Source organism: Ceratotherium simum, chromosome 3 (genome assembly GCF_057802395.1).
Source record: "Ceratotherium simum simum isolate JZ-2026a chromosome 3, ASM5780239v1, whole genome shotgun sequence".
NCBI classification, from domain to species: Eukaryota; Metazoa; Chordata; class Mammalia; order Perissodactyla; family Rhinocerotidae; genus Ceratotherium; species Ceratotherium simum.
The window spans coordinates 35,002,988-35,022,642 of NC_141902.1; the positions used below are offsets into that span (position 1 = coordinate 35,002,988).

Sequence of the window (19,655 nt, forward strand, 5' to 3'; positions counted from 1 at the left end):
CTTAGAATAAAGTTAATAAATATTCAGGAACTATATGAATAAGACATTTTCACTAAGGAATATTGAAAATAATTGAATAAATGCATAGCCAGATTCAAAACTTTATAGATGTCAACTTCTCCCAAATTAATACATACATTTAATGTTTTCCCAATCAATATCACATTGGAATTAATTTTGGAAGCTGACAAAGAGTTTTAAATTGAATGTGGAAAAATAATACAGTACTGGAAGTCATAACCAGAGCAATTAGGCAAGAAAAAGAAATAAAAGTCATCCAAACCAGAATGGAAGAAGTAAAATTGTCTCTATTTGCAGATGATATGATATTGTATAAAGAAAACCCTAAAGACTCCACCAAAAAACTGTTAAAACTAATAAATGAATTTAGTAATTTCGCAGTATACAAAATCAATATACAAAAATCAGTGGCATTTCTATACACCAACAATGAACTATTAGAAAGAGAAACTAAGAAAACAATTCCATTTATAATAGCATCAAAAAGAATAAAATAGGAATAAATCTAACAAGGAGTGAAAGATCTATACATTTAAAACTATAAGACATTGATGAAAAAATTGAAGATGACACAAATAAATGGAAAGATATTCTGTGTTCATGGATTAGAAGAATTAATATTGTTAAAATGTCCATACTATCCAAAGTGATCCACAGATTCAATGCAATATCTATCAAAATTCCAATGGCATTTTTCACAGAAATAGAAAAATCAATCTTAAAATTTGTATGGAACCACAGAAGACCATGATTAGCCAAAGCAATCTTGAGAAAGAAGAACAAAGCTGGAGGCATTGCACTTCCTGATTTCAAACTACATTCCAAAGCTATAGTAGTCAAAACAGTATGGTATTGGCATAAAAACAGACATATAAACCAATGAAAAAGAACAGTGAGCCCAGAATAAACCCATGCATATATGGTCAATTAATTTAGAAGAAAGGAGTCAATAAGAGACAATGGGGAAAGAGCAGTCTGTTCGATAAATGGTGTTGGGAAAACTGGACAGCCTCTTGCAAAAGAATGAAACTGGATCACTATCTTACAACTTACACAAAAATCAACTCTAAATGAATTAAAGACTTTGAATGTAAGACCTGAAACTATAAAACTCCTGGAAGCAAACCTAGGGGGTAAGCTCCTTGACATTGGTCTTGGCAATGATTTTTTGGAGTTGATAGCAAAAGCACAGGCACCAAATGCAAAAATAAACAAATGGGACTACATCAAACTAAAAAACTTCTACACAGCAAACAAAACTATCAACAAAAAGAAAAGGCAACCTATGGAATGGGAGAAAATATTTGCAAACCTATTTGCAAACCACTTAGTCAATAAAGATTAATATTAGGGGGCTGGCCCCATGGCTTAGCGGTTGAGTGCACACGCTCTGCTGCTGGCGGCCTGGGTTCGGATTCTGGGCACGCACCGATGCACCACTTCTCCGGCCATGCTGGGGCCGCATCCCACGTACAACAACTAGAAGGATGTGCAACTATGACATACAGCCATCTGCTGGGGCTTTGGGGAAAAAAAAAAAAATGAGGAGAATTGGCAATGGATGTTGGCTCAGAGCCAGTCTTCCTCAGCAAAAAGAGGAGGATTAGCCTGAATGTTAGCTCAGGGCTGATCTTTCTCACAAAAAAAAAAAAAAAAGGTTAATATTCGAAATACATAAGAAACTCATAAAACTCAAGAGCAAAAAAATAAATAACCCAGTTTAAAAATGGGTAAAGGATCTGAATAGACACTTTTCCAAAGAAGACATACAAATGGCTGACAGGTACATGAAAAGGTGCTCAACATCACTAATCATCAGGGAAATGCAAATTAAAGCCACAATGAGATATCACCTCACATCTGTTAGGATGTCTATTATCAAAAAGACAAGAGATAAGTGCTCATGAGGATGTGGAGAAAAGGGAACCCTTGTGCACTGTTGGTGGGAATGTAAATTGATACAGCAATTGTGGAAAACAGTACGGATGTTCCTCAAAAATTAAAAATAGAACTACCATACGATCCAGCAATCCCACTGCTGGGTATATATCCAAAGGAAACAAAACTACTATCTCAAAGAGATACCTGTACTCCAGTGTTCATTGCAGCATTATTCACAGGAGTCAAGGTATGGAAACAACAGAAATGTCTGTAGATGGATGAATGGGTATAAAAAATGCGATATATATATATATATAAAACAATGGAATATTATTCAGCTTAAAAAAGAAGGAAATCTTGTCATGTGTGATAACATGGATGAACCTGGAGGGCATTATGCTAAGTGAAATAAGTCAGACAGAAAAAGACAAATACTACATGGTATCACTTACATGTAGAATCTAGGAGAAAAAAAGTTCAACTCATAGAAACAGAGTAGAAAAGTGCTTGCTGGGGGCTGGGAGGTGGAGGAATAGGGATAGAGACTGGTGTTTAAAAGGTACAAACTTTCAGTTTTAAGATGAATAAGGTCTGAAGATCTAATGTATAATATGGTGACTCTAGTTGATAAACTACTGTATAACTGAAATTTGCTAAAAATGTAGAAGTTAAATGTTCTCGCCAAAAAAAAAAGGTAAATATGTAAGGTGATGGGTGATGGATGTGTGTTAGTTAACTTGGTGGGGAGACTCCTTTTATCATGTTGTACACTTTAAATATTTTATAATTTTATTTGTCAATTATACCTTAATAAAGCTGCAAAAAAGAAGGTAGATAAATGGCAAATAAGCATATGAAGCAATGCTCAACATGATTTGTCATTAGAGAAATGCTAATTAAAACAACATGATATCACTACACATCTATGAGAATGGTTAAAATTTAACAAAACAAAAACAACCTGACAACACTTATTGCTGGCAAAGATGTGGAACAAGAGAAACCCATTCATTGCTGGTGGGAATGCAAAAATGGTACAATCACTTTGGAAAAGAGTTCAGCAGTTTATTGCAAAGCTAAATATAGTCTTATTATATGACTCAATACTCGCACTCCTAGATATTTCTCCAATTTATTTGCAAACCTATATCCACACAAAACTCTGCACATGAATGTGTACAGCAGCTTTATTCATAAATGCCCCAAACTGGAAGCAATCAAGAAGTCCATTGACAGATGATTGGGTAAACACACTGTGGTACATCCATACAACTGGAAATGATTCAGTGATAAAAAGTAGGAAAGATCAAGCCTCACAAAAATGTTGATGTATCTTAAATGCTAAGTGAAAAAAGTCAGTCTGAAAAGTCTAAATACTGTTTGATTCCATTTATATGACATTCTGGAAAAGAAAACTGTAGAGAGAGTAACCTGATCTGTGGTTTCCAGGGGTTTGGGGAAGGGGGAATGCTGGATAGGTAAAGCACAGATTTTTTTAGGGTGGTGAAACTATTTTGTATGTTATTGGTGGACACATGACACTACACATTTGTCAAAGTGCACAAAACTTGACAGTGCAAAGAGTGAACTGTAACATACGCAAATTTTTAAACAATTGTTTAAGAGATCAGGGGATCCCAGAATGAAATGTAGAATGCAAGAAAAGAATCTAACTGTATAACAAATGTATGAAATAATCTCACTGACAGGGATGGGGGAAAGAGGACTGATTTATATATGGATGGTCCCCCACGTCTGATGGGACAACTTAAGATTTTTTGACTTTACAATGGTGCAAAAGCAACACACATTCAGTAGAGACTGTACTTCGATTTTGGATCTTTTCCCAGTCTATTGATATGGTACATACTCTCTCATGATGCCGGGCTGCGGCAGCGAGCCGCAGGTCTCCGTCAGCCACTTGATCACGACGGTAAGCAACTGATACGCTTACAACCATTCTGTTTTTCACTTTCGGTACAGTATCCAATAAACTACCTGAGACATTCAACACTTTATTATAAAATAGGCTTTGTGTTAGATGACTTTGCCCAACTGTTGGCTAACGTAAGTGTTCTGAGCACGTTTAAGATAGGCGAGGCTAAGCTATGGTGTTCAGTAGGTTAGGTGTATTAAATGCATTTTCGACATAAGATATTTTCAACTTACAATGGATTTATCAGGATGTAACTCCTTCGTAAGTCGAGGAAGATCTGTATATAACTTACAACAGATCTTGAGTTAATGACATTTTTTAATGATTAACAAGCTTTCATTGATCTATAATAAAACACAAATGCCCAAATTTTAAAAAAAGTGGAATACATAAACATCTGTCCAATAACGAAGAAAAACAAATTGCTAATTAACTTGCTTAAAGCAGTTCAAAATTGCACGTAGAAAAAGAATTGAAAGTTAAAACAACAAAACACCATCTGCCTTTCCCTTTCAAATCGACAAGGAAGAGTGAGAATGTCCAGTGCTCAAGAAATCGAAAGCCCACCTTGAAACAGTTTTCTAACTATTTTGTTCTCTGTCCTTACTTCAGCAAGGACCACGTAATTCAGTACATTTAAGAGAGGGCAATTTATCTTAAATTGTTGCTGAGTGTCAGTCAGAAAAGTAATGCTATCCACAGGATGCAGAAAGGAATTGGGAAGCAAAAGCAAAGCTAACCTCTTTCTTGTCTCTGTTAAATTAGGTCCAAGGTAGATTCACATCTTTCTTTGGGTGGCTTTGAATATTCAGAAAATCAGACTCACCCATATTTAAATACAAGTCCTAAATCTCATTCCCAAAACAAACAGAATGATGCTTACAATTTCTCATTCATTTTTTCCACTGTGAGTCTCCATCAGGGCAAGTAATCATGAGTAGAATGAACATTTTTTTTTTAACTAGGTTGAGGCTTTGTTAAATGACTTTACTTTAAATGTAGTTTGGTTTTTTTCTTAAGTGAAGGGAAAAGATGATGACCTTTCAGTCAAAGACATAAAAGTCCAATGATCTGAGAGAAAACTAAGATAGATTTTTCTCATTAATATTAACAGAAAAGAAAAAACTATCAGTGTAATGACACATTACACTCTGAACTGGGCTTCTCAGGGCCACGACTAATCGTCCATTGGGGCAATAAAAATAAGGTTAGAGAAAATTCAAAGAGGAGGAGCGTTTTGGAAGTAAAACAAAACAAAATAAAACACAACACTGTGCAGATTTATCTGAATTGGCCCAGTGAGAAGGGAGAATCTGGAGGAAGCTCTTAAACAATTATCATTATGTAACCACCTGATTCAAGGAACAACACTTCAAAAAACCCAGATTTTTGTCATTAGCATTTTTTAATTTCCTTACATATTTTCTAGCTCTTAGAAATAAAATTTTATTCTTTTTATGTGCTCTCAAATGCCTTAATTTCTATAGTTACCACTTAATTCTATTATAGTCTATGACACTCATCTGTCATCTCACCCTACGTAGATCAACGGTGGATTTGCACCTTGAGTAATATTGAATTTCCTGGGTTATCTTAGTCTAAAGAAGCAACTTGCAAACATTTGTGAAAGAAAGAGGAAGATTGGAGAATCCACTTGTGTTTTAAGTCAGATTAAACATATTTTTATTGGATTGCTGTTTATTATAGTTTTCAAAATTGATTTTGTAAGTGCTCTCAGACTGTACAAAGTCAGTCATGTAAGAACATTTATGTGGAATGTCATGAAAGTACATTTATAACACCAGATTGTAAAGACATTATCAACTGACAACATTAAAATGGAAAAGCTCGGATTTTAATTTTTTTCCCAAGTTTTAATATTGCATTTAGGTTATAAAATAGAATAATTAAAGTACCTATCTAAATATGCAGACACACAACAGAGTCCCCTTCAAAATCATGGTTATTAAAGCCACATATTGCTCACCAGAGTGTCACAATTTAGGAGCTGCACGCGAGTTGGGACTGTATGACTCACGTGCAGGATGTGAGTAGGTTCTTTGAGACGGACATCCACAATGGCCCCCAAATCCCCACCCTCACGGAGCTTTCATTCCAGCAGTGGGAGAACCAAAATCAGTCAATCAATAATTAAAATATATAGCACAACAGGGGAGGGTAAGCGCTTGGAGGAAAATGAATCAAGGAAGAAGGATAGGAGTCCTTGTGCCCAATCACTTCCCATTTCCTTCCATGACTCAGTCCAGAATGTAAAAGTCTTTCCTATTTTTGATAAACTTGACAGCTTTTCCCAGACACTATGTTTAGAAATGAATGTGTAATACCACTTATGAAGCAAAACTCCTTCTTGTACAACATCAAAGAGCGTCCATATGTAATAGACAAAGTATATTTTTGCAACTGGTAGGAAGATAGATCAAATTAATCACCATGAAGTTTCTTTGCTAAAGTATTTCTTTAGTCACTGAGGGTGAATGACTTGGGAGGTGACTCGGTGAAGTAGAGGCTGGCTGGATGTCTTGCCCATCTGGTTTATCCTTCCAGAAAACACAGAGAAGAAGAAAAGTTTGTTTTCTCATTTAGCAATTAGTGCTCTGAGGTCATTAATAATGGCATGAACTGTAGTTTCCATCTTATTTCTAGTCTGCACTAATTATGTTATTCAAATGAAAATATTTCTGTGTACGGCAGGAGTGGTATAAAAGGTAAAGGTTTTGGTTTCAACTTGATTTGATGATTCCTCATAGACCCAATATGAACTTTTGCAGTTATTCACAATGTAACAAAAATCCCCGTAGTCTCACAATATACGTAAATCATCAGATAGAAAAATTAGCATCTACATAAACAGATGCTTCTCTTTCTAGTGTATATCACAAACCAAAACCCATAGGATTCACATATGCTATGTATTTGAAATATGTGAAGATTCTAAGGTACACTGTAACTTATCCCTCCCTTTCTTAAATTAAAAATAATAAATAAATCAAATAACCTCACTAAAAGGCCACTTTTTTTTTTAGCTTTTATGACTCTGGTTATTTCATACTCTTTTCTCATTTGGTGAAGTGACCAAGAAGAATTGATTCTTCCCTTGTACATTTGTGCTTTCCCATTTTCCCCCACATAGTTTGAGTTCTTCTTAATTATACTTGAATTATAACTAAATCCTCTTGGCTGAAACTTCCCTTAAAACAGTCTCCATTTCATTCCAGCCCCTACACAAGTGAGATAGTGTTTAAAAAATACCATTTTCATCTTGGGACCCTTTTCTCTAACACCTAGAAAGGTTAATTTGTGCTTGAGTAGCAAACCTACTACAATGTCTGTTATCTAAGATTCTTGCCCTATCTGTCCAAACTTTACTGCCACAATCACATAATATGAGCATGTATTCCAGTCTGGCCAGTCAGCTCTCTGTGAAATAATCATGCCACTCTCATTTTTAGCTGTGTGATTTTGTTTAAGATGCTCATGTTGCTCAGAACATCTTTTCCTTTTCTTCATTCTGTCTACTTCCTACCCACATTTCAAGACCTTAGCTTGCATTCATTGTATCACGTGGACACAGTGCGGTGACACCCAAGCCCACTGTAACTGATCAGAAGAATGTCAGCTGAACCTTGGAAAAGAATCCACAGTGAACCAGTACAGAGACGATTCCTATGGCTAAATGGTCTTTCCAGGTCCTTGATGAAGAGGAAGTAGAAATCCCTAAGAGAATTCCATTTTATGTCATTTTCAATTTGTTATATGTAAGTATGCCTAAGTTAATTGTCTAGAAATAAGTATATAGTTCTTATTCCAGAATGTAGATTCAGATTCAGTCATTTTTAGATAATTCTTGGTTTTCTTCATAAAGCCATCAATTAAAGAACTCTTCTGGGTATTTTTATAGATAAATATCTGGATTGTGTAGGTTTTGCCTGACTATTACAACTAAGATTCAGGTGTCTAGTCGGGTGAGCAGTAACACTAGTAAAATGCTGCATTAAAAAGACATTTCTGACTGGGTACGCTATAAATTAAAACTGAACACAATAATGATGGCCTATAAGCAAAGGAGCACTGATACAAAAGCGTGCTATTAACCAAGAAAGTAACTTAGGTACCTAAGAGCTGGAGCTAATAGGAGAGAATCAATCTCTCTCCCTCTCCTTCGCTTTCTCTTTCTTTCTGGCTCTTGCTCTGTTTCTATCTGCCTCTCACTTTGATGTGCATTTCTACTACACGTTTTACAAGCATTACTTTAGATCTGTGGAAGACAACTCATAATATCATATTATTTCATTATAGTAATATTGTGGCACTACACATACATCACACTAATAAAATGAATACTAATAATATGAAATTTGACTTGAAATTCGTGATACAATGGAATAGCTCAGAAGCAATTCAAAACAATGACAGTAACTTCTTTCTTCTTTTCCTATATGCTATTATTTTTGGTAAGTGGAATCCATATTCCCACACAAACTAGAATTGCTAAACTCTTAATAGCATCCCCATGGTTTTGCTTCTTACTACGATTCCTTCACTGATTTCATCATAGTTCAAGCATAATAACGAATCATCATTTGTCCTCAGGAGCATGAACTGTCTGAGGCTATTTCTACATTCACAGCAGCCTCAATCTGAAATAAGTGTTCTAAGTCTGTCAATTTACCCACCAGCTCTCTGCCAGCAGCATGACTGCCATACGTAAACTCTCCCTATGCTGGATAATTACCATGAAGCATCCAGTTCTTTTCCTAATAAACTTTAAATTACATAATTCTGTTAATTTGTTATCCCCAAAATGTGTTTTCTGCTTCTACAAAGGCAATATGTTGCAGAAGATTATCTTGAATGCTGCTCATCTGCAATCCATGGAGGTTTTTTCTAACTTAATGAAGTACTGTACATTTGTATCAATTAGGATTTTTTCAGTTGCATATAACAGAATCCTCCAAATAATAAAGGTTGCAACCTAAGACCTTACTCTTCACACAAAAGAAGTCAAGAGATAGGCAGGCCAGAGGTGCTGTGGTGACTCTCTATTTTTATCCATCTTCCTCAGCACGTGGTTTGTGTACTGAAGCCTACCTCATGCACTAAGATGGCTGGCTATTGAAGTATTTCAGGCAGCAAGAAAGAGGAAGGGAAAAGGAGCCTAAAGAGGTATCTCTCCCAGCTGAGTCATCCTTCCTGGCATTCCTATGCATTATGGCATTCTTATACGCAAATTCCACCTGTTTCTTAACAGCAAGGGAGAAGGGGAAATGCAATGTTTGATCTGTGTGCATTGCCACTCCAAAAATAATGAAGATTCTGTTATCAAGAAACAGGAGAACAGGGTCCGGCCCGTTGGCAGAGTGGTTAAGTTTGTGCTCTCTGCTTTGGCGGCCTGGGGTTCACAGGTTCGGATCCTGGGTGTGGACCTACACACCATTCATCAAACCATGCTGTGGCAGTGTCCCACATACAAAAAATAGAGGAAGATTGGCATAGATGTTAGCTCAGTGACAATCTTCCTCACCAAAGGAAAAAAAAAAAAAGAGAGAGAACAGATACAGAATAGGAAACTATTAATTTCTCCCTCAACACTTTTACCTTTTCAGGTTCCTGCTTGTTGAATATTTTTACCACATATTATAACAGAAAGATCAGAGCCTTTGGAGTCAGCAGATCTTGCTTCAAGTCTTAGACCTGCCCCATACAAGGTATGTCACCTTTGGCATGTCATTTTCTCTGAATGTCTTATCTTTAAGATGGAGATTCTAATAATATTTATTTCACAAGATTATAATGAAACACATGATAATACGCATAATGGTGCTTTACAAATAGTTCATTTTATACTGGTTATAATGAAGTTATAGACTTTTATGTGTGAGTTTGGAAGTATTTGCATTAGCTAGGAGGACTATGAAAGAAAAACATCAATAAAATTATTCTGTAATCCTGTGGTCTTGAAGGTTGTTTATGCTTATCCCAGAGAAAGTAAGAAGAAAGTATTAACACTCTGATCTCTAGTAAATGAAAATAAAAACTTATCTAGAGTAGAGAGCAACCAGAGTACTGGAAACCACAGAAAAGGTGCTGGTTTTTGCAGAGTAGGGAGGGAGTCCAAGGGCCTGAACACAAAATTTCTTCACTTCACAACCTATGTGAGGCCAGTGCTAATGAATAAGCAGTTTTCATATATAGCTCTTAAAACAGAGACTGTCAATTGTCTACCCAACATTAATCTCTCTTATTCATTTTTCCCAAAAACCTTGATTTTATTCCAGTATTGACTCCTGTCCATAGAATTGAACAATAATTTCATTATTGTTCAATTGGAAATTTAAAATATGGAAATTTATTTATATTTCTCATCAACTGATTACATTTGCCACATATTTTTTTCCACTTATTTTTCCATAAATAAGATATGTGGTTAAGTAGGGAACTTTTCTAGTATAATTAGTATGATAAAATGATAAGTTACCAAACAACTGTTTCTCTTCCCAAGAGGAAATACTAAAATTAATGTCTGTGTATGTAATTCATTTGATTTAATTTACAGGACTATGAAGTTCAGAGAAATATATATTTTTGAAATGGGAAAATGTTATTTTCTTGAAAATTTTCCTTTACTATCTTCCTTCTGAGTTTGTTAAATAAGTACCCATATTATATTGAGTTAAGTGATCTGCTATATCTCTTTCCTAAAATGCCTCCTGTCACAGACAAAATGCTAATACCTTTACTATATAAAGCTTATAGAAATCAATACTGTAAATACCAAGGACCTAAATAGACAAAAGGATGAAGAATATAGGCAGAAAATTCTCTGGGACAGGTAAAAAGTATTGCAAGAAGGAAAGAGTAGTCAATCATATTTCAAATTCTGCTGAGAAGTCAAGTGCAATGTGGAGTGAAAAATAGCCATTGGAATTAGAAGCAGGGAAGTTGCTATTCTCTTAGAAGAGAGAAATTTTGGTGGAGTTATGAGGCAGAAGCCAGCCTGAGAAGGACAAAGTGGTAGGTGAGGAAATGCAGACTGGAAAGATAGACAATGCTTCTAAAGAAAAGTCCATGAAGGCAAAAGAAGAGAAGCATCAACATGTGAGAGATGTTGGCTCTAGGTAGGGGATTTGTTGAGGACATAGTAGACAGAAGGAGCATAATCAGTTATGCAAGTTGCTGAGAGGCTGAGAGGAGATGGAATATGGAGCATAGGTGGAGAGTTTCACCTTGTAGAAGAAAATGGACACATCATAAAATTAATAGTAGTGATGTGGAAAGAATGGTGCAGATACAGGGACATTTTTATATTTGGTAGTGGAAAGTTGAGGTAGTTTCCAACTGATTTGATGAAAAAAATCCAGGCTGGAGACTGTGAAAATAACAGTGAAGAAGAGAAATCATTGAGTACTGAAAATATTAGTTTTCAGGAAACCAAGGAAAGTATTTAAAAATTTTTGGCATTCTCAACATGATTAAAAAATACTTGGCCCCAACAAAACAGAAACAGAGAGACATAAGAAGGGAAGAATCTCTTATACAAAGACAACAAGATAAAATAAAGAGTGAGAAGAGTGAAAAGACTTAAGTAGATTAAAAAACATAGAAAAATTCAAGTCTATTCTAGAGATAATAAAGAATTATTGCTATGGAAGCTCAATTCAGTAATATGAAGGAAAAGAAAACTCTGAGATTCTCTCCCAAAATGTATAAGAAAAGAAAAAAGAGATGAAAATAGTAAGGAAGAAAATAAGCACATGGGAGATAGGCAAAGGGGAGTTCTGTGCTCAGGTGTTCCTTAAGAGGAAGCATAGCAATCAGAATAGCAACAATAATCAAAGATATGATTGAAGAAAAATTTCCTGTGGTTAAATATATTTAAGGACAGTCATGCACCACATAATGATGTTTCAGTCAACAACACACCACAGATATGACAGTGGTCCCTAAGATTAGTACCATATAACCTAGCTGTGTAGTAGACTATACCACCTGGGTTTATGTAAGTACACTCTATGATGTTCACACAACAACAAAATTGCCTAATGATGCATTTCTCAGAACATATACCCATCGTTAAGCGATGCATGACTGTATATTACTTATATGGTCATCTATAAGTAACTCGTATGTCTCAGGAATAATCAATGTAATAGTATCCACATCTAAATATATTTCTTGAAAAATATTTGAATACCAAGATAAAGAAAAAAACACTGCAAGTGTAAAGGCGAGTAAATTCCATACCAAAGAATATAATTCTGATTAGTATCAGATTTCTACTCTGCAAAGTAAAGATGCAGATTTGGGTGAGAAATGTTATGTCCTAAAGATTTTACCCAGCCAAATTTTCTTTTAATGTGTAGTGGTAACAGAAAGACATTCCCAAATATACAAGAGCCTAAGAAAACATAGTATCCTTATACTCTTGGGAAAAAGCAGTAACTTATAAAGGAATAAGGATCAAATTAGCATCAGACTTCTCAACAGCAACATTGAATTGCAGAAGATAATTCAGCATTGCATTCAAGTTCTGAGGGAAAATGATTTTCTACCTAGAATTACATACCCAGCTGAACTATCAATCAAGTATAGGGCAAGAACTCAGAAAATTGACATCAATACAAGAAAGAAAAAAAAGAAATGTAAGAAAGAGAGGAACTAACACAAGAAACCAGAGGTAACCAAATTCCAATTCAAGAAAGCAATAAGTCAAAATGAAAATAAGCCAGAGTGTAGAATAGATATCTATGGGGAGTTGGTACAGTAAAAAGCTAAGGAAAGGAGAATTTCCAGAAAGCCAACAAAAAAGTGGTTCAGGGAGAACCATTAGAATGATAAATTTAAAAAAAATGTTCTTTAGATTTTTCATTCAGAAATTTGTTGGTTATTTTATATTTTGGTGATTTGAACAAACATGCATTAAGTGGGCGAACAGGTTGTAGATTGCAAATACTTGTATATCTTGTATCTAAATCCACCGTTTTGTTCACCAATCTCTATGACTCCTTCTAGCACTGAAAAAAAAAAGTTAAAATGGGATTCACTTCTTATTAAGGAAAATGTTTGCTTTCTGAAATAATTTAACTTCTCTAAGAACGACAATATCTCTGATTTCTTGAAATTTCAATTTCAGATGCCTTGAAATTTTGCTGAGTGTAGCAAGAATATTTATAAAATATTCTGTGCCTAATAAAAAGATGTTTGGTTTCAACTTCCTAAGTGGCTAAATTTATCAACTTCTCTGTATTCCTAAGTAAATCAGAGGCACAGAAAGGCCAAGGGAGAGCCAGAGGACTCATTAAAACTTTGAGATTATCAATATTTCACCTTTCGATTTATGGTTCTAATATGTATAGCAAATATTGCCCAAAGCAGTGTTTATGAGCGTGCGTCCTGTGACATCTATTCACTGCAGGTAGGGTGAAACTTCCAAACAGAGAAAGTAGAACTTGCAATATTTGGCCATGACAAAGAACAACACTTTAAAACTTGAACAAGTGCATACATGTACATGCATGTGCACACAACACATACACACTTAAAAAACCAAGGCTATTTCGTATCTCTGTTGACTCTTCCTGATAATATTAGAACTTGCCAAACAGATGGAAAAATCATTAACCTAATATTGTATCCTTCTTTTCAATAACAAATCAAGTGGCATGTTTTCATAATGACTTATTTTCTGATTTACTAAAACACATATATTATTTGAGGCAAGTATAATTTTTAAAAAATTTTAACTCCACATGATTGAATCTCAGTTGGAAGTCTTGTCTGGTTAAAATGGAAATGATAATTCAAGTAGGAGGTATGGAGAAGATAAATGAAAAGTTAAGCAGAAAACAAGCATGATGTTTAGGTATCCTTCAAATTGTAAGACTTTGCTGTATTATGCAGTTCACATGGAGCAATTTATACAAAGAAAGGTAATTCCGTGATTTCAATTCTCTTCTGATATTGGCTATTGACTGTCTTATGAATAGATTTCGTAAAGCAGATCCATTAATAAATCTTCCTTTCTGTACCCTCTACCCTTCTCCTTTCTGTTGTCCTTCACTAGAGCACCCACTTCGTATCAAACACACACACACGAACATGCGTGTGTGCATTCGAGCACACACACACACACACGGAGGAATCAAAAGCAGTACAACCCAAATGCTCGTCTATCCATCCCATTGGGTCAGATTTTAACTTCATTAAATTGCTGTCATATGGTGGCTGCTGACACACATCAGGCTTGGAGAGCTTCACTCATCAGGTATTCTCTAAGATTGTTAACAAGAACAGGAACTCTCATTAGGGGTTCCCCAAAAGCAGCTAATTAAGGGACAAAGGTTGCTCAGATTGTGACAATTACACCTGTAAGGTCCCTGTAGAAACACCCAAATCTCTAACAAACCTATGTTTGGTTGCTTAGTACAAGAAATAAAGAGCTCGTCCATTAAAAAAGAAAATGAGAGGCAGAAACTGTCAACCATTTGAAAAGCTTTACGAAAATGATCATCCAATTAGTGGCTATGATCAAATCAGGCATGAACTATCTCTGGATGGCTCCATAATTTTCCTTCTTGCATGGTGTAATTTCATATAGCTGAAATGAACTCGTGAGAGGTAATTCAGTTCCAAACAGTTTTCTCATCACTGCTAATTATACTAATACATTGAAATGCCTCCTACAAAATGCATGAGCCCTTTAAGCCACCTCATTAATGTGATATAATTTTTGCCAGAATATATATCAAACCTATTATCACCACAGGTTTTCTTTAGCATTTTTTTTTGAAATGTCTATCAAAAGCTTAAAAAGTAGATTTCTTTGGGCCGGTTGTCTCATAATTAACTGTTTCTTTGAACTACTGTTGTCTATTGTATTTTTCAATGGGGCCAGCAATCTTCAATATGATATCCCCCAGATCCACCAGCTTCCTTTCCTCTCTGAGTATTTGATTCCTTAAATCTTTTTCCCGTTGTAGCTGATTCTTTAAATGGCAAATGGTGCATGCAATAATGTGCAAAAATGAGTTATACAAACTGAAAGCAGGGGTGTAAAAAGAAGCATCATCTGAAACTAAAATAAAGACAGATTTTATGGTATTTATGTCAGTTAATTTAACTGCTGGTAGGGGCTTTTGTTGAAACATGAGTTAGTTCCAGTGTTTAACCTTGCAGTATTAATTTATGCTTTATGGCCTGAGTACTTTATCATTCCCTCCTTGGGAAGACAGTTATCTCATTAGCCAGAATTTAATGAAATGCAAGGATACACTTCTTAATTTCAAAGATTACTATAACACAAATCAGGTGTAAATCTCAGACTGACTGCCCCTTCCCTTGCCTGTTTAAAAAAAAGAGCGAAAGAAAGAGAGGTTCATTTTGCAATCATATCACAGAAATTCATCTGGTGGAATACATTTCATCATAGCCATTCTAAAGGCATCTCTCATCTGTAAAAGTTGGTTTAACTTTGCATCTGGCAATATTGATGGCCCTTTAGCTACTATAAAGTTTCCAGGGTTGACAATTCATTATTCATCATCACAATTAAAAAATAAAATGTTGATAAAATTACCAGTTCCCTAGACTTATTCAGCATGGGCATGAACTCTTAACCACATTTTGACTAAACTCAATTTCATAGATAGCACCAATATATTTCGTTAACAACTGGTATTTCCACAATTATCAGATATTTTCGTGAAGAAGGTAAACATGTCCTGAAATTTAGAATTATTAAATAAACAAACACATACATATCAGTTTAAAATATGAGACATATTACCTGCATTAAAGAAGCAGAAATATTTAGGTTATAAAATGTCTGGAATGACCTTTGCTTTCTAAGGGTTCTAAGACATCTGAACATTTAAATACTCTACCAACTGGTTGCTGATTCTGACACAGATCCTCCACTCTGTATTTCTGGGCGTTCCCTCATGCTGTCTCCGTTGCTGAAATGCCTCTTCTGGCCTGTTACATCATGGATAGCACAATCCTGGGCCTATAACACCAGCTGAATCGCCTATGATGATGTTTAAATTTATTTGAGAACATTGCATAGTATTAGGTTCTTTTAGAAATGAATGAATGAATAAATGAATAATTGGTGTATGTATATAGCGGCTTTTGATTAATTTGAACATATCTTTCTGAAACAATGAGAGAATAGGCAGCTTATATGTTATTTGACTGTACAAACAATGTAAAGTAAGGAGAACCTGGCGAATGAGTGTGCCTTCTTGCTTGCTATGTTAGTTGGGGAAAAAATACTTTCCAGGAACTAACAATAATTTAAAATCATGTGTTTGGCTAGCTATTTCTCTTGTGTGAGCATGTGCGTGTGCATACTGTGTGGGGATGTGTGGGTGTGTGCATGTATGTTTAAATATCAGCTCAAAACACAAGATTTATTATAGGTTTTATTTCAAGGAAATGGCCGGTAAACTCTTGAATAGAGATGCATGCCATTTGGCTAACCAGCTATAGGAATTCTTTCTCTAATATTTTTACATACTTTCTTGCGCTAGAAATTTGAAAATAATAAAACATGATGTAGGGAGTTGTAAATGACACTTCTTTGGCCCAGAACCAGGTTCCTTGGAGAGGTAGCATGGTACCTTGGCCAGAGGGTGGGATTTTGATTTAGGAAGATGTGTGTTCAAATTATGGTTTACTGGCTATGTAATGTTAGACAAATTACTTATTTGTAAAATGAGATTAATGAAACATACAAACATTTTTTATAAAAATAAACTTTATTTTTTAGAACAGTTTTAGTTTTACAAAGAAATTACAAAGAAAGTACAGAGAGTTCTTATATATCCTGAACCCAATTTTCCCTATTATTAACAACTTATTTTAGTGTGGTAGATTTGCTACAATTAATGAACCAGTACTGATACATTATTATTAACTAGAGTCCATACTTCCTTCAGATTTCCTTAGTTTTAATCAAATGTTCTTCTGTTCCAGGATCCCATCCAGGACACCACATTACATCTAGTCATCATGTCTCCTTAGGCTCCTTTGGACATGACAGTTTTTCAGATTTTCCTTGTTTTTGATAACCTTGACAGTTTTGACATATACTGCTCAGATATTTTGTGGGATACCCCTCTATTGAAATTTGTCTCATGTTTTTCTCATGATTATGGTTTTTTAGAAGGAAGACAACAGAGGTAAAGTGCCATTCTCATGACTTCACATTAAGAGTATATACTATCAACATGACATCTCTCTTGATGCTAACCTTAATCATCTCTCTGAGAAACTCACAACATTTTAAACAGGATTAAGCCAAGTAATATATGTGAAAGCATACCCGCACAGTGCCTGGGGCGTAGGAGGGGCTCAGTGAGCCTTGATTTCCTCTTTTCTCTTTCATCTCAACCCTTCTATTAAGCTGCTACGATTTTTTGTTCAATTAATATATTTTGACTTTGCTGCAATGAAGTATATTACAACGAAGTTTTCGGGATAGATTACGTCTCCATTTAAAGTAGAGTGCTTACTTTAACTGAGGTACTAAATAGATCTTAGAAGGGAATCTTACTACAAAGGCAGTCCAAGGGCACTGATCTGGAGCATTACAACAATGTTCCAATATAATGTGATTAACCATCTCCTTTGAAAGTAGATGTCACCCATGAGCAACATTATGAACAGGTATCTCCTTCTTTGTTTCTACCCACCAGTTTATCAAATATATAACCTATTGGACAAAAACATCAGGCAAAGAATTTAAATTTCCGGGTTCTCTTCTTAGTTCTTTCAATACATTTCTGCTTGGCGTTAGAAAAAGTAACATGTCTTTATCTTGACCTAGCCTTATCGTTTATTTATTCACATGTATTGAATAGCCACCATAAGCTGATTTTTACCTTTGTTGAGCCTGTTCTCTGACCACATAGAGCAAGCTTACATACTCTGGCCATTCCTTTCATAACCATCATTGTGCATTTTAACACTTGTGTGATTTCTTTTTGTTCAGCTGGATCATGAGTTCCTTGGAAAGAGGGGCCAACACTTGTTTATGATGTATTCCCAGTACTTGGCCCATGGCTGGCACACAGTAGTGCTACAATACTTTTTGAATAGATAAATGAATTAACTTTATTAATTAATTCATTAATAATTGAAAAATACTTTCATATTTATTTTTCATTTTATTTCTCAGAGCTCTAAGATAGGTAAACAGGCTCATGGAGGTTAAATGATTTGCCCAAAGTTACACCAGTATGGCTTGGTGCTAGGACTTGATACGGCCTCTTTTGATTTTGTGCCAGTGTCTTTTCCACTAGAAAAAGATGTTTCTAATCAAGGCACTATGCTAGGTATGTGGGGCATGTAAAGATATATAATTATATCTACTTCCCAGGAGTCAGAGGATCAATTAATGTATTTTGGATGCAGTAGGGAAAAAAAGGTGTTATGAAAGTATAAAGTATTATTAATACTGAGTGCTGGAAAGACATTATTGATTTCATAAGAACTAAATATATTTAAAGAAAAAAAGAGTCCTCAAGCAGCCACTCTCAGAGGGTATTATGCTTAACATGCGAAAAGTGCTTGGAGATTTACAGTCAGAACCCAGGCCTAGTTTGTGAGCCAGGAGCTGACTGCCTCTCCCTGTAGCTCCATTGGTGAGTTCCTCTGATGTCCCTCCAGCCCCAGTGCAGCTGGCTTTGAAAAAATTCTAGGAATTTGGTAATAAACTAATAGGAAGTTGGAAAATTCATTGTGATTTATTTCATTGGAGGATGTTAATTATTTTTGTTTTTAATTGAGTGTATGGAATAACACATGCTGATATTCATAGGTTATTAAATAGGCATGAGTTACTTAGCTGAACAATAATAATACAACCTTGATTCCACGTAGTTTCCCTTTTAATTCTGACAGCTCCCACGCTTTCTGCTCTCAAAGGCATTACTCTATGGATTCCCAATAAAGTTGGGCTAGTGGTTCGTTTTACCTCTTTCCTTAAATTGGATCTATCCTGGGCTCAGGTGACAAGCAGGGGCCGGCTCTTTAGACTATATTAAATGTAAAAAGACCAGAGCAGCCTGGTTTGTAGACATCCTTGTTGTTCTCCCTTCAGTATCTCCCCATTCATTCTAATTCTTCTGCTTCCTTTTGATCTGGCCAGTTACATAACATGGATATCTGTTTGTTAATGGTAGGAAGCACATTTGCTATCAACGTCTGAGTGCAGTCACAGTTTGGAACTCATCACATTAACTGGTTAAAAAAAGTCCCAGTGTTTTGTTTTTGAGGGGCTTCTTTAAAATTGGTAGTATGCTGTTTGTTATTCCATTTATTAAATTTGTAAGTTTAGGAATGGATTTAAGGATCAAAATAAGAGTAGAAAATAAGTTCTATCAGAAAGCATGATTAGGTAGGCATAAGTTACCTACAGATCACTTGTTTGTTGGAAGATTTTAAAAAGATGACAAAAAGTTTATTAGGAAATATTTTGCAAACAGACATAAAAATATATTTGATATTTTTAAATTAAAAAATGTCGTTTGGCCCCTAGGAAGGTAGTACTTTGGTCCCAACTCTGGTGACTTATTTGGAAAAGTCATTTCTTGTGAAATTCAAGCTGCTGTTTATCACAGAAACAATACTTATGATCCGGTTACCTTTCTGGAACTCTGTGCTGCATTGTTATTTATATGCACTGCACTTCAGGAAGTAGATGAACATTTATTATCCTAGATAAAAATCCCACCAGATAAATAATTTAAGTGTTTGCCTCTACTAAACAATTTTAATTCAATCAATGGGTTATGTG

General features: G+C 35.2%; 1 long non-coding RNA gene across 1 annotated transcript in view; it reads left to right on the plus strand.

Moving 5' to 3' along the window:
• LOC147917522 (uncharacterized) overlaps positions 1-19,655 on the plus strand; it is a 107,631-nt gene that overhangs the window by 55,499 nt on the left and 32,477 nt on the right. The window contains exon 2 of the long non-coding RNA XR_015550081.1: positions 9,463-9,564. This is a non-coding gene — a long non-coding RNA (uncharacterized LOC147917522). The remainder of the gene's footprint in view (positions 1-9,462; positions 9,565-19,655) is intronic.